Source organism: Sus scrofa, chromosome 17, assembly GCF_054392235.1.
Source record: "Sus scrofa isolate SSC_HxYL_T2T_F1_AM1 chromosome 17, Sscrofa_HxYL_maternal_Yorkshire_Landrace_v2.0, whole genome shotgun sequence".
Classification (NCBI taxonomy): Eukaryota; Metazoa; Chordata; class Mammalia; order Artiodactyla; family Suidae; genus Sus; species Sus scrofa.
The window spans coordinates 69,537,732-69,549,606 of record NC_139399.1 but is presented as its reverse complement, the minus strand read 5'-3'; positions in this window follow the sequence as shown (position 1 = coordinate 69,549,606).

Below are 11,875 nucleotides of genomic sequence, written 5' to 3'. Positions count from 1 at the left end.
ACGGCGCAGCCCAGCTGGGACCTGTCCCGGCAGCCGCCTGCGACTCTGGACCACCAGGAGGGGCCGCGCAGGTAGAGACAGCGCCACCGGGCTACTTCCCGTTTCCATCCTCAAACCCAGAGAGCGTGAGCACAGGCCACGGACACTTTTGCTTGTTTGCTGAGCAAATGATTGGCCCTGCAGGGCAATGGGCAGCAACCTAACCGGCCTTGAGGCCGCCTCTGCGCCTGCGCGGAAGGGCGGGGCTGCCAGGCAGGAGGCAGGGCGTGGTTTGGGGCGGGGCCACCAAGCAGGGAGCGGGGCGTGGTTTGGGGCGGGGCCCGCACCTGGCTCCAAGGTGTGGAGGGCGCCCAGACCTGGAAGCAGGGACCCAGGTGCAGGGGACGGGAGCTGGCCATGCCCCCGCTTCCTGGAGGTGTGGGAGAGGAGGAGGGAAAGGGGAGCCTGGGTCGCCCACGTCCCCTTCATGACACTCAGGGGAGGGGGAGGCAGGACCTCGTGTGGCCTTGCTCCATCCCAAACCCAGGAAGCTGGACTTCGACTTTGTGCTCAGTTCCCACCCCAAAGGGGAAGGTTGCGCTGGTGTTTGGAGACGAGGCCTTCGCGTTCAGAAGCCCCAGGCACACAGGCCCAGCCCCCCACCATCCCCTCGTCCGTGACAGATGGGGTGGGTTTTCCATGCAGCCTCCTGGCGGACACCCCAGAGTGGCCAGGCCACGTAGGTGGGATGGTGGTTGTGCCAGCTCTGCTGCCAGGCCGAGGTGTCTGCTGATGCCCCAGGGAAGGAAGGGCCTGGTGGGGAGCCAGCCGCGGGGGAGGAGACTCACATTTTCCGATGATGACAGCAACACCGCCGGGCAGCTGGGAGGCCTGCGTAATGAGGGCCCTTAGTCCCTCCTGGGTCAGCCCCAGCCATGGGTGGGGGCGCAGGGCACACCCGGGGCAGGTCTAGCCTGGACCATGGAACGTGTCCCCCAGAACCCTGAAATCGGCCGTAGGTTCCTTGCCCCAGTCTCACTGCCTACACAGGCCGCAGGGAGGACCAGGGCTGCCGAAAGGGAGGATGAATGGGTGGAAGCCCCCGGCCCCCAGGGCACCTGTTCCATCCCATTAAAGCTGAAGGTCCTACAGGGCCAGCAGCTTGACATTGGTGAGCACAGGCCACTGGCCCCGGCCCCACACATCCCCTAAACCACCAAGCCTGGTCAGACGAACCACACACCCACCTGTAACCTGTCATCAGGGAGGGGCAGGTGCGGGCTGTTCCGGAGCAGGGCCCAGACCACACAGCACGCGGCTCCATTCCCAACTCTGCATGTCCTGGCTGTGTGGCCTTGAGCAAGTCACTTCACCTCTCGGTGCCTCCGACCAGCCCTGCTTGTTATTGCAGAGATCGGAAGCCCCCACAGCATCAGCAGGGCCAAAAAGAGTACTCAGGGGGGAGCAGGGGGCCGCTGAGGGAATCTCCTGGACACCCCACACCCCTCGTGCAAAACACCAAGCTGCCACGGAAGGCATTTGTCCAACCGCCACTCTCAGGTCCATGTTCCTGGGGCTGACACGGAGGCGAGGTCCTAGAGGGGAGAGGTGGCAGCCACATGGGCAGGTCACCTTTCTGCAGCCCCATTCCATGGACAAGGGCCCGGAGGCCCCCAGCACTGGGTGTGCCCCCACCTGTCACCTACAGGGCTCCCCTGCCTCACAGTCCACTGGGCTCTGGTTAGAGCTTGGGACGCGTGTGGGCAGAACCAACCCTGGCACCCTCTCTGGGGCGCTGTGGACGGGGCCCGAAGCCCACAGTCCAAGGCCTCCCTCATGAGTCCCTTCCAGCCAGGGTCTCAGACACATGGGGCCACTGGCCAGCCAGCAGGACTCCTCCCCACATTCACAAGAACGGTGGCTGCCTGAGGCCAAAGAAAGGGCCACTGACCAGAACATTCTGAAACCCCTGAGCAAGGCAGGTCTGTCACTGCCCTGAGGCATCGCAAACCCCAGGTGTGTGGGTCCCCTCGTTAGCCCCACCCCTGGGCCCTGGAAAGGGGTTGGGCCCACTCCCCCCCCCCCCCGCCCCCGCATTCATCTGCCTGAGGTCAAACGGGAGCAGCAGAGACCCCGGAGGGGGCCCAGGTGCTGGGCTTACCGCTTGGGAAGGCCTGGCTGTCCTGGGCCAGACTGGCCCTAGGACTCTACAGGCAGGGGCTGTTGGTCCTTCGGGGCCTGGGGGTGACACCTGGCAGGGAGGGGCACACGGTCTGTGCCTGAGGGAGTGAGACTTGGGAGGCTCCCAGGCCCAGAGGCCAGCCTGGCCCAGCCTGGGGGATGCCATCCATTATTCAAGCCATCAAGTGCCCCCTGTCAAGTGCCCGTCCTGGGCTGTGTTCCTGTCTTGGGGCGGCTGAAGCAAAGGGCCATAAACTGGGAGCTGACAGCAACGGAAGTTTACTTTCTTGGCCTGAGGGCTGACCCCAGGGCGCCGGCAGGGCTGCGGCCCCTCCGAGGATTCCGGGGGGAGGGTCCTTCCCGCCCCTCCCAGCTCTGGCGCTGCAGTCCCTGTGTCCCTGTTCTTGTGGCCTTGTCACTCCAAACCCCTCCCCCCGGCACATGGCTGCTCCCTGGGCCTCCTGTGGACATCTCTTCAGAAGGACCCACCCGGAGTGCCCATCGCGGTGCAGCAGAAACGAAGCTGACCAGGAACCATGAGGTGGTGGGTTCAATCCCTGGCCTCACTCAGTGGGTTAAGGATCCAGCATTGCCGTGAGCTGTGGGGTAGGTCGCAGACACGGCTCAGATCTGGTGTTGCTGTGGCTGTGGTGTAGGCTGGCCGCTGTAGCTCCAATTGGACCCCTAGCCTTGCAACCTCCATATGCCGCGGGTGCGGCCCTGAAAAACGCAAAAAAAGAAAAAAAAAAAGAACTAGTCGTTGGCTCAGGGCCACTCTGGTGACCTCTTCCTGACTTGACGACTTCCAGGATCACAAAGGCCCTACTTCCAAAGGAGGTCAGGTTCTGGGGGTCACATGCCTCCTGGGGACATGGTTCAACCACAACAGATGCCAGCCCCTTTGGGCTCCGTGCAGGTGGCCGGGAAGGGGGCAGAGGGGGGACCGCTCAGCAGGTGCAAAGGCCCTGAGGCATCAGCCGGCCGGAGAATGGGGGGAACAGCCTAGGATCCCGAGGCTGCTGGGGATTCGGAGGTGAGGGATGCACTTCCTTTAAAGGGCCCTCTGCTGTGGCGCTGGGCACAGATTGCAGGGAGGTAAGGTGTGCACAGTGCAGGAGGTACGGCGGCCATGAACCCGATCCCGCACCATGGAGCCAGGACACAGAAGGATTTTTTTTTTTTTTTTTTTTTTTGTCTTTTTAGGGCCGTACCTGCAGCAGATGGAAGTTCCCAGGCTAGGGGCTGAATTGGAACTGCAACTGAAGCCTATGCCACAGCCATGGCAACACAGGATCCAAGCTGCATCTATGACCTACACCACAGCTCAGGGCAACTCTGGATCCTTTACCCTCTTGCCACCGCAGGAACTCCCAGGGTCGGAATTTAAACACCACGCTGAGCAGGAGGACCCAGCCCAGGGGAGGCAGGTGTTTCCAGGACACCGCAGGTGAGAATAGAATGTCCCAGCTGCAGCCCACACCCGCAGGTCCTGGGCCTGGGGAGAGGGGCCCCCAAAGCTGAGGTCGGGGAAGCGGCCTCCTTCCCCACTCGTGTGTTCAGCCAGCCCTGGGCCGTGTAGGCACAGAGGGTGAGGGGCCCTCCGCATCACCCCAGGGGACACCCCTGGCTCTGTTATGCTGCCCGTAAGAATGGGGTCTCGGTGCTCCTGGGCGCCCCAAGTGCCTCCTCCAGCACAGCCCCCACGGTGCCCCAGACCCCTGGGCTCTGAGCTCAGGAGGCAGCTACCCCTGTGGGGACCTCAGTCCAGCCCAGGTCCCTCGGGCGTCGGTGACATCTCCCCTCCAGCTCCCGCCCCCGTGCAGTCCAGTAACAAATGTCCAGGTGCCCACAGAGAGACCCTGAGCAGGCAGCCCCAGGCAGGCCCCTGGGCCGCACTCAGGTATCCGAATGTCTGGGGTTGCCCGGGGGGCCCACAGGACAGAGCCCGTCTCCCGGGGGCCGGGCGCACGTGCTGGGGCAGCCGCGGGGCCTCCACCGGCCAGCTCCCTGGCGCCAGCCCTGGGCCCCAAGGCCAGGCAGCTGGCGAGGCGCCCGGCCGCTTGCTGGCGCTCACTGACCAGCACTGAGTCCGTCCCGAGCACCCTCGCTGGACAGCACCAGACATCAGCGGTGAGACCTGGGGAGCAGCGGGAGGCCGAGGACCGGGGCGGGCGGGGGGCTGCCCTGGACTCCTGACTACCTGCCTCCCGAGCCCTCACCCACCCGCCTCCGCGAGGACCACGGTGGGCTTCGCCCTGCTCTCTTCCTCCACAGGCGTCTCTGCCCCGCCTTTGATCTTCCATCAAGCCCTCGGCTTCTGCTCCGTGTCGGCCGTGACATTGACAATTGTTTATTAGTTCTAAAATAGCTGAAATTCATGTCAAACATTCCGCATGTTAGAAAAATGTTTATGAAGTGTTATCATCGTTTATGTAACTGTGTGTGTTTGGAAAGCAACATAGGATGTAGGGACCACACAGGCCTCAGCCCCAGGCCACGCCTGCCCAGCTCCGGTGCTCTCGCTGCCTCTCAAGTTCAGGGAGCTGTCCCTGGTGCCCTGGCCACCCAGGTGTGTCAGGTCCAAGAGGGCAGGAGTCCATGGCCTTCATCTCTAACGCAAACAGCCCGGGAATTCCCAGCACGGCTCAGGGGTTATGACCTGACTGGCATCCATGAGGTGGCGGGTTCGATCCCTGGCCTCACTCCGTAGGTGAAGGATCTGGCGTTGCCGTGAGCTATCGGGTAGGTCGCAGACACGGTTCAGAACCCATGTTGCTGTGGCTGTGATGTAGGCTGCCAGCTGTAGCTCCAATTCGACACCTAGCCTGAGAACCTCCATAGGCTGCAGGTGCAGCCCTAAAGTTAAAAAAGAAATAAATACAGCAAGCCCCCTGGGATGGGGGGCATTGCTGAATCCTTGAGGGGTCTCTCCCACCAGGCTGCCCAGCCCCAGTTGGGGCCAAGTGCACTGTCCTGCTCTACCCCCGGACCTTTTTTTTTTTTTTCTTGCGTTTTAGCGGCATATGGAATTTCCCAGGCCAGGGGTCAAATCAGAGCTGCAGCTTCCAGCCTACACCACAACCACAGCAACTCGGGATTCGAGCCGCATCTGCAACCTACACCACACCTCACGGCAACACCGGATCCTGAACCCACTGAGCGAGGCCAGGGATGGAACCTGCAACCTCAAGGATCCTAGTTGGCTTCATTTCCGCTGCACCACAACGGGAACTCCTCCTTTCCCCAGAGTTTGATGTATCTACGTCCCTCCCACTGGATGGGCCTTGCTTTGGAGGCCGGTCCCTCCTGGGACAAAGGTGCCCACACAGGCCCCACAGTTTGGGAGGCGGCGGCCCTCGGAGCGGGGCTTCGTCGCAGACAGGCTCTGATTCTGCCCACCGCCCAGCACGCGGCCCGGACAGCTCACTTCAGCTCTCGGCCTCCGCTGTCTTATCTCCAAATTGGGATCAATACCTGCAAGAATGGCTTGAACCAAGAGGGACAAAGGGCTCTGTGGGAAAGATGGGCACCCCTGGAACTCACGCGTGCTGGCAGGAAGGCGAGGCGCTTGAGTAGACACTGCGTGACCCGTGGCGCCCTGCTGCGTGTGGGCCCTCGGAGAGGAGGACCTGCGCTCAGGCAAAACCTGCGCACGAACGCCCACGGCAGCTCCGCTCACCAAACGGGCGTCAACAGGGAAGCAGGTAACAGGTGCGGGAGGGAACGCAGCTCAGCAAGAAGAAGGTGCCCGCTGGGAAGGGACCCCGTGGGTGCATCTCCAACACAACTGTGACCAGACGGGGCCACCCACAGCATGGCTGCGGCCACCCCTGGAGGCAGAGTGTGGCCCGGTGATTGTGTCGGGGACTGGAGGGGGTGAAATGCCCAGAGAGAGGCAAGAGGCAGCCCCTCCAGGCGAGGGAAGCCCTGTGATTTGGGGCCCCATCGTTATACGTGTTCATCAAAGCGCACCAAACTGGGAGTTCCCGCTGTGATGCAGTGGGTTAAGACTCCAACTGCAGGGGCTCGGGTCGATGTGGAGCTGTGGTCGATCCCCGGCCCAGCGCAGTGGGTTCAAGGACCTCATGTTGCCATAGCATCAAAGCTTCAGCTCAGATTCAGTCCCTGGCCGGGAACTTCCATGTGCCTCAAGTGCGACCACTTTAAAAACAAAAAAAAGTGGAGTTCCCATCGTGTCCCAGTGGAAACGAATCCGACTAGAAACCATGAGGTTGCGGGTTCGAACACTGGCCTCGCTTAGTGGGTTAAGGATCCAGAGTTGCCATGAACTGAGTTGGGTAAAAGCAAGTCCTCAGGGCACCCTGGCCGCGCCAGAGCCAGCGGAGCCGGCTTACGGGAGGCCCAGCTGCTGCTGCTGTGTCCAGCCCAGGACACGCGTTGGGCCCACTCTCCAGGCCTGTGAATGTTTGCACAACCCCAACACCCCTCGTCCCATCACCGTGCCTTCCTCCCCACGGGGGAGGCTCCCAGCGGGCCTCGGGTGCACAGAGGGGCTGCCAGGCCGGGTACGGGCGTCAGCGGCACCTTGTCCCCAGGACGCTGAGTCAGCAGGAAAGGATTTTGACCCCCTTACCCATGTCCTCATTATTTAACTTTTTTGAAAGGCTGTAACATTCTGACTTTTAATATTTTCAATTCTTGTTTCTCATAAAACAACAATATTAGTGTTTCTGTAAAGCGCAGCAACCATTATTGTATCTTTACGACGTGTGCGGGATCCGTGGTGCATGGGCCGCGGCTTCCTGACATCACACGCCCGGTCGCGAGCCTCGTTACAACATCTGGGCGCACACAGGCTCCTCCTGCGCTGCAGGACGATGTGCTTTTACTATCGGTGAGCTGCCAGTGGACGGTGCGGCTCGGCTGCGAGCACTGCGTCACAGACCCCTCCTCCCCTAAAAGCACGATCCAGCCGTCACAACTGCCAGCGACGCGCCGTCCCCATCACCCGCTCCTACGAATCCCTGTAGCTCGTGGGAACCAAGGCCGCCCTGGGCAGACACACACGCCCGGGAGCCCTGCCATCCATCGTGGTCCAGGCTGTTTATATCCGGGGACAAATAAGCAGAAGAACGAGTTTTCAGCTTCCTGGAGTCAGGCGAGGTGGCCCAGAACTGCTGGCCCGGCTCCGGGCGGGCATCACAGCCCTAGTGACCAGGACGCCGTGTCCAGGGACAAAACCACCCTCACTGACAGCCCGGCTCCCTGCACCCGTGTCCCACCTGGCGGAAGGCTGAGGGGTCAGCGCCCTCTTCAGCCACTGACCCCAGAATGGCAACGAAAAAACAATCTCGAGTCAACTTTGGGGGAAAAAAAAAAAAAAAAAGGAGTTCCCATTTTGGCTCAGTGTGAAAGACACCCACTGGGATCCATGAGGACACGGGTTCAATTCCTGGCCCCACTCAGTGGGTTAGGGTTCTGGCATTGCTCTGGCTGTGGTGCAGGTTGCAGGCACGGCTTGGATCTGGCATTGCTGCGGCTGTGTCATAGGCCAGAAGCTGCAGCCACAATTGAACCCCTAGCCTGGGAACCTCCATACCCTGCGGTGTGGCCCTGGAAAAAGAGTGCGCTGTGGGCAGGGCTGAGCGGGCTGGGCCTGCCCTCGGCCTCCCACACCGGTCCTGCCCTCATCACATCCCCACACGTGCCAGGAGACAGGCACCCAGAAGCCACCGTTGTCCCCAAAGGAGGCTGAGGTGGGCAACAGTCCACGGCCCCAATCTGTCCCAGGCCCCTCTGCCTCCCTCCCCCAAATTTTTGAACACTCTGGAGTTAATGTTTGTCTTTTTTCTTTCCATTCCATCTTTGTTTTTAATTGTATGGCCGCACACACGGCACATGGAAGTTCCCAGGCCACGGACTGAATCTGAGCTGCAGCTGCGGCAATGCATCCTTGAACCCACTGCGCTGGGCTGAGCTGCTGCAGTCGGATTCTTAACCCACCACACCACAGTGGGAACTCCTCTTTCTGTCTTCTTATCAGCAAATAGTTCCGAGACCTGCCAGCAATCGTCCACATCTCTTCTCGACCCGTTCGCATCCCTCTGAGACCAATTCCTGCTCCACCTGGCTTCCCCGCCCCCGCCCCTGCCCCCCAACCCCAGAAGCTTCCGTGGGACCCATCCCCCCAGAGCTCCCCTGCACTCCCCTGACCGATGCCTCGTGAGCTAGGAAGCTGCCTCATGCCTCAGAACTCAATTCCGCCCTAAAATGCCTGGCAGTGAGCTGCTGGTTGATGCTTCCAGGTTTGGAATCACAGATTTGCTCCACTGCCCTCCAGGCTCCAGAAGCACTGAGGAGAAATCTGAGGTCTGCGGTATCCCGACTCCTGCCTAGGGCCTTTCCCTTCCTTTCTGGAAGCTTCCAGGGAGGCCTCTTCCTTCCAGGTCCTGGGCAACTTGCCCTGAGATGCCCAGATGTGGGGCTTGCCCATCACACGCTCTGAGCCCTCTGGGTCCCTTCCTTGTGCACCCGTGCGTACTTCCGTTTGGGGAAATTTTCTCATTTTATTTCTTCAACTGGGAATAAAGTCTGCCAGGGTCAGAATCATGCCAGGGTCCCCCATTCATGCGTTCATTTAAGAAGTGCGTGTGTGTGACCCAGCAATCCCACTGCTGGGCATCTACCTGGAGAAAACTCCAATTTGCAAAGATACATGTACTCCTATGTTCATGGGGCACTGTTCACAACAGCCAGGACATGGAAACAACCATTGACAGAGGAGTGGATAAAGAAGAGGTGGTACATACGCACAATGGAATACGACTCAGCCATGAAAAAGAATGAAATCATGCCAGCTGCAACGACATGGACGGAACTAGAGAGGATGATGCTGAGTGAAGTGAGTCAGACAGAGAAAGACAACCGCCATATGATATCACTTATACTTGCGTCTAAAATATGACATAAATGACCTTAGCCGTGAAACAGAGGCAGACTCACGGACACAGAGAGCGAACTTATGGTTACCAAAGGGGACAGGGAGGGGGGGACACGTGAGCAATCTGGGAATAGCCGACTGCCATACACACTACTGCCCAGAAAACAAACCAGGACCTACTGTGGAACATGGGGCACTGCACTCGGTATCTTGGAATAACCTAGAATGGAAGTGGCTCTGAAAGAAAAAAGAAAGGCCCACGGTACCCCACCACGTGCCTGGTGGCAGGACTAGGAGATGACAATCTGAAGTTACTCCACGGACCAGGAGGCCACTGAGACCTGCCCCCTGCAATGCTGGGAGAGGAGGGCCTGACCCAGTCTGCAGTCAAGGAGGGCTGCCCTGAGGAGGTGGTGCTGGGGCCAAGGCATAAAGGATGCCCAGGAGTCGGCTGGACAAAAGCGGGGAGCTGGCTGCAGAGGACCCCCACCACGTGGGCCTCGGTGGGCCCGTCCAGGAGGGACCAGACCCGCAGGCTCTGAGGAGGCTGCTGGCTGCACTGGGGAAATAGAAGTTTGTGCCCGGGAGCCGTTGGTGGCAGGTCGAGGACAGCAAATGTCCCCCAGAGGGGACCACCTGCCCTGGGCTGTGTGCTGAAGCTACAGCCTCCTTCAAGCAACCTGCTGACGTGGGGGCGTGGCCAGCCCCCAGAGTAGAAAACAGGGACCTGCAGCCAAGCCTCCCCACCCCGGGGCCTGCCTCGGAATCCACACCAAGCTTGCACAACCCGGAGAGCCGGCACCTCCCTCCACTCTCCCTTGTCCTGTCTTTATTTAGCTAGTTTCTTTTTTTTTAGGGCTGCACGCACAGCGTATGGAGGTTCCCAGGCTAGGGATCCAATCAGAGCTGCAGCTGCCGACCTACACCACAGCCACAGCCACGCCAGATCCAAGCCATGCCTGTGACCTACACCACAGCTGACGGCAACGCCGGATCCTTAACCCAACGATGAGTCCAGGGATCGAACCCGCATCCTCATGGGTACTAGCCGGGTCCATTACCACCGAGCCAAAGCGGGAACTCCCGTCCTGTCTTTATTTAAAGTGTCCACACTTCTTTCATCACCAGTCGGGCCGGGGGCGGGGGGTCATCCTAAGGTCCTATGAATTTTGTCCTTCTAAAGTACTGCACTTCATCTTTGGAGTTCCTGTCATGGCGCAGCAGAAACAAATCTGACTAGGAACCACGAGGTTGTGGGTTCAATCCCTGGCCTCACTCAGTGGGTTAAGGATCCGACGTTGCCACAAGCTGGCAGCAACAGCTCCGATTAGACCCCTAGCCTGGGAACCTCCATATGCCATGGGTGTGGCCCTACAAGGACAAAGAGCCCCCAAAAATTAAAAATAAAAATAAAATAAAGTAAGGCATTTTAATATTATGGGCTATTTCTTTTAAAACTAAACATACAACTCCTGCATGAAGCAGCTGTGGCACCTCAGACCCCCCCCCCCCCCCCAGAGCTGTGAAAACCTGTGCTCACAGAAACGCCTTCACAAGAATGCTCACAGCAGAGTTCCCGTCCTGGCCCAGCGGTTAAGGAAGCCAACGAGGATGCATGAGGACGCGGGTTTGATCCCTGGCCTCGCTCAGTGGGTTAAGGATCCGGCGTTGCCGTGAGCTGTGGTGTAGGCGGTGAATGCGGCTTGGATCCGGTGTTGCTGTGGCTGTGGTGCCAGCGGGCAGCTGCAGCTCCCAGTCGACTCTGAGCCTGGGAACCTCCAAATGCCGCGGGTGCGGCCCTAAAGAGCCAAAAAAAAAAAAAAAAAAATGTTCACAGCCACTGATGTGTGGTCAGCCACCCGGGGCCCGGTGACCTTCGGGCGGGGGTCGGGGCCGGCTGCTCGCCTCCGGGCACACGGCAGATCTCCAAGCATTAGCGATAAAGAGAAAGAAGCCACTGTACAAACGGAGGGCTTGGAGGACCTCAGGGCGTTACGCTGAGAGCAAAAGCCCGTCCCAAAAGCTCGCACACGGTGGGATCCCATTGATGTAGCACTTTCGGAATGACAGAGGTCAGAGATGCAGACCAGATGAGCGGCTGCCGGGGTTTGGGGCCGGGGTTGGAGGGAGGCGGCGCGGTCACAAAGGGAATGGGGCGTGTTCTCTGTCTCGGCTTCGGCGGCGGGTCCAGGCAACTGGGGGAGAGAAAACCACGCAGGACCTTCACACACACGCAGTGCGAGGGCCCTGCCACCCCTGGGCGGGTGTGCGTGCCCGCCGTGGAACAGGCACGTGGGACTCTGTATTATTTCTCGCAGCTGCCTGTGACTCTGCAATCATCTCAATCAACATTTCAATTGAAGCGACACCAGAAGTCCCACTGCGGTGCACTGCGGTAAGACTCCGACTGCAGCGGCTCCCGTTGCTGCAGAGTCTCGGGTTCAGTCCCTCGCCCAGGAACTTCCATCAGCCGTGGGTGCAGCCATTAAAAACAAAAACAAATCAAAAAAACAAAAACCCACAGAATCCAGAAATGAATGTCACATCTCTTGACTTTTGGTGTGGCCTTGAATTTTGTCCCCTCTCCTCACCCAGATCCAGCCCCGGTAGAGACCCCCTACCTACCAGGGTCTCCTCCTGACTCGGCCGCTTGCTCCCTCCCCGCCCCAGACGTCTGTGGACCCGCCTGGGCCCTTCCGCTCCGTCTCCTGCACCGCCCAGTTCAGAGCCAGGCCCACAGCCCTTGGCCTGGAGCCCACCCAGCCGGCCTGTCCTCATCTTTCCTCAAGAATCAGTAGCACCCGGGCAGCAACC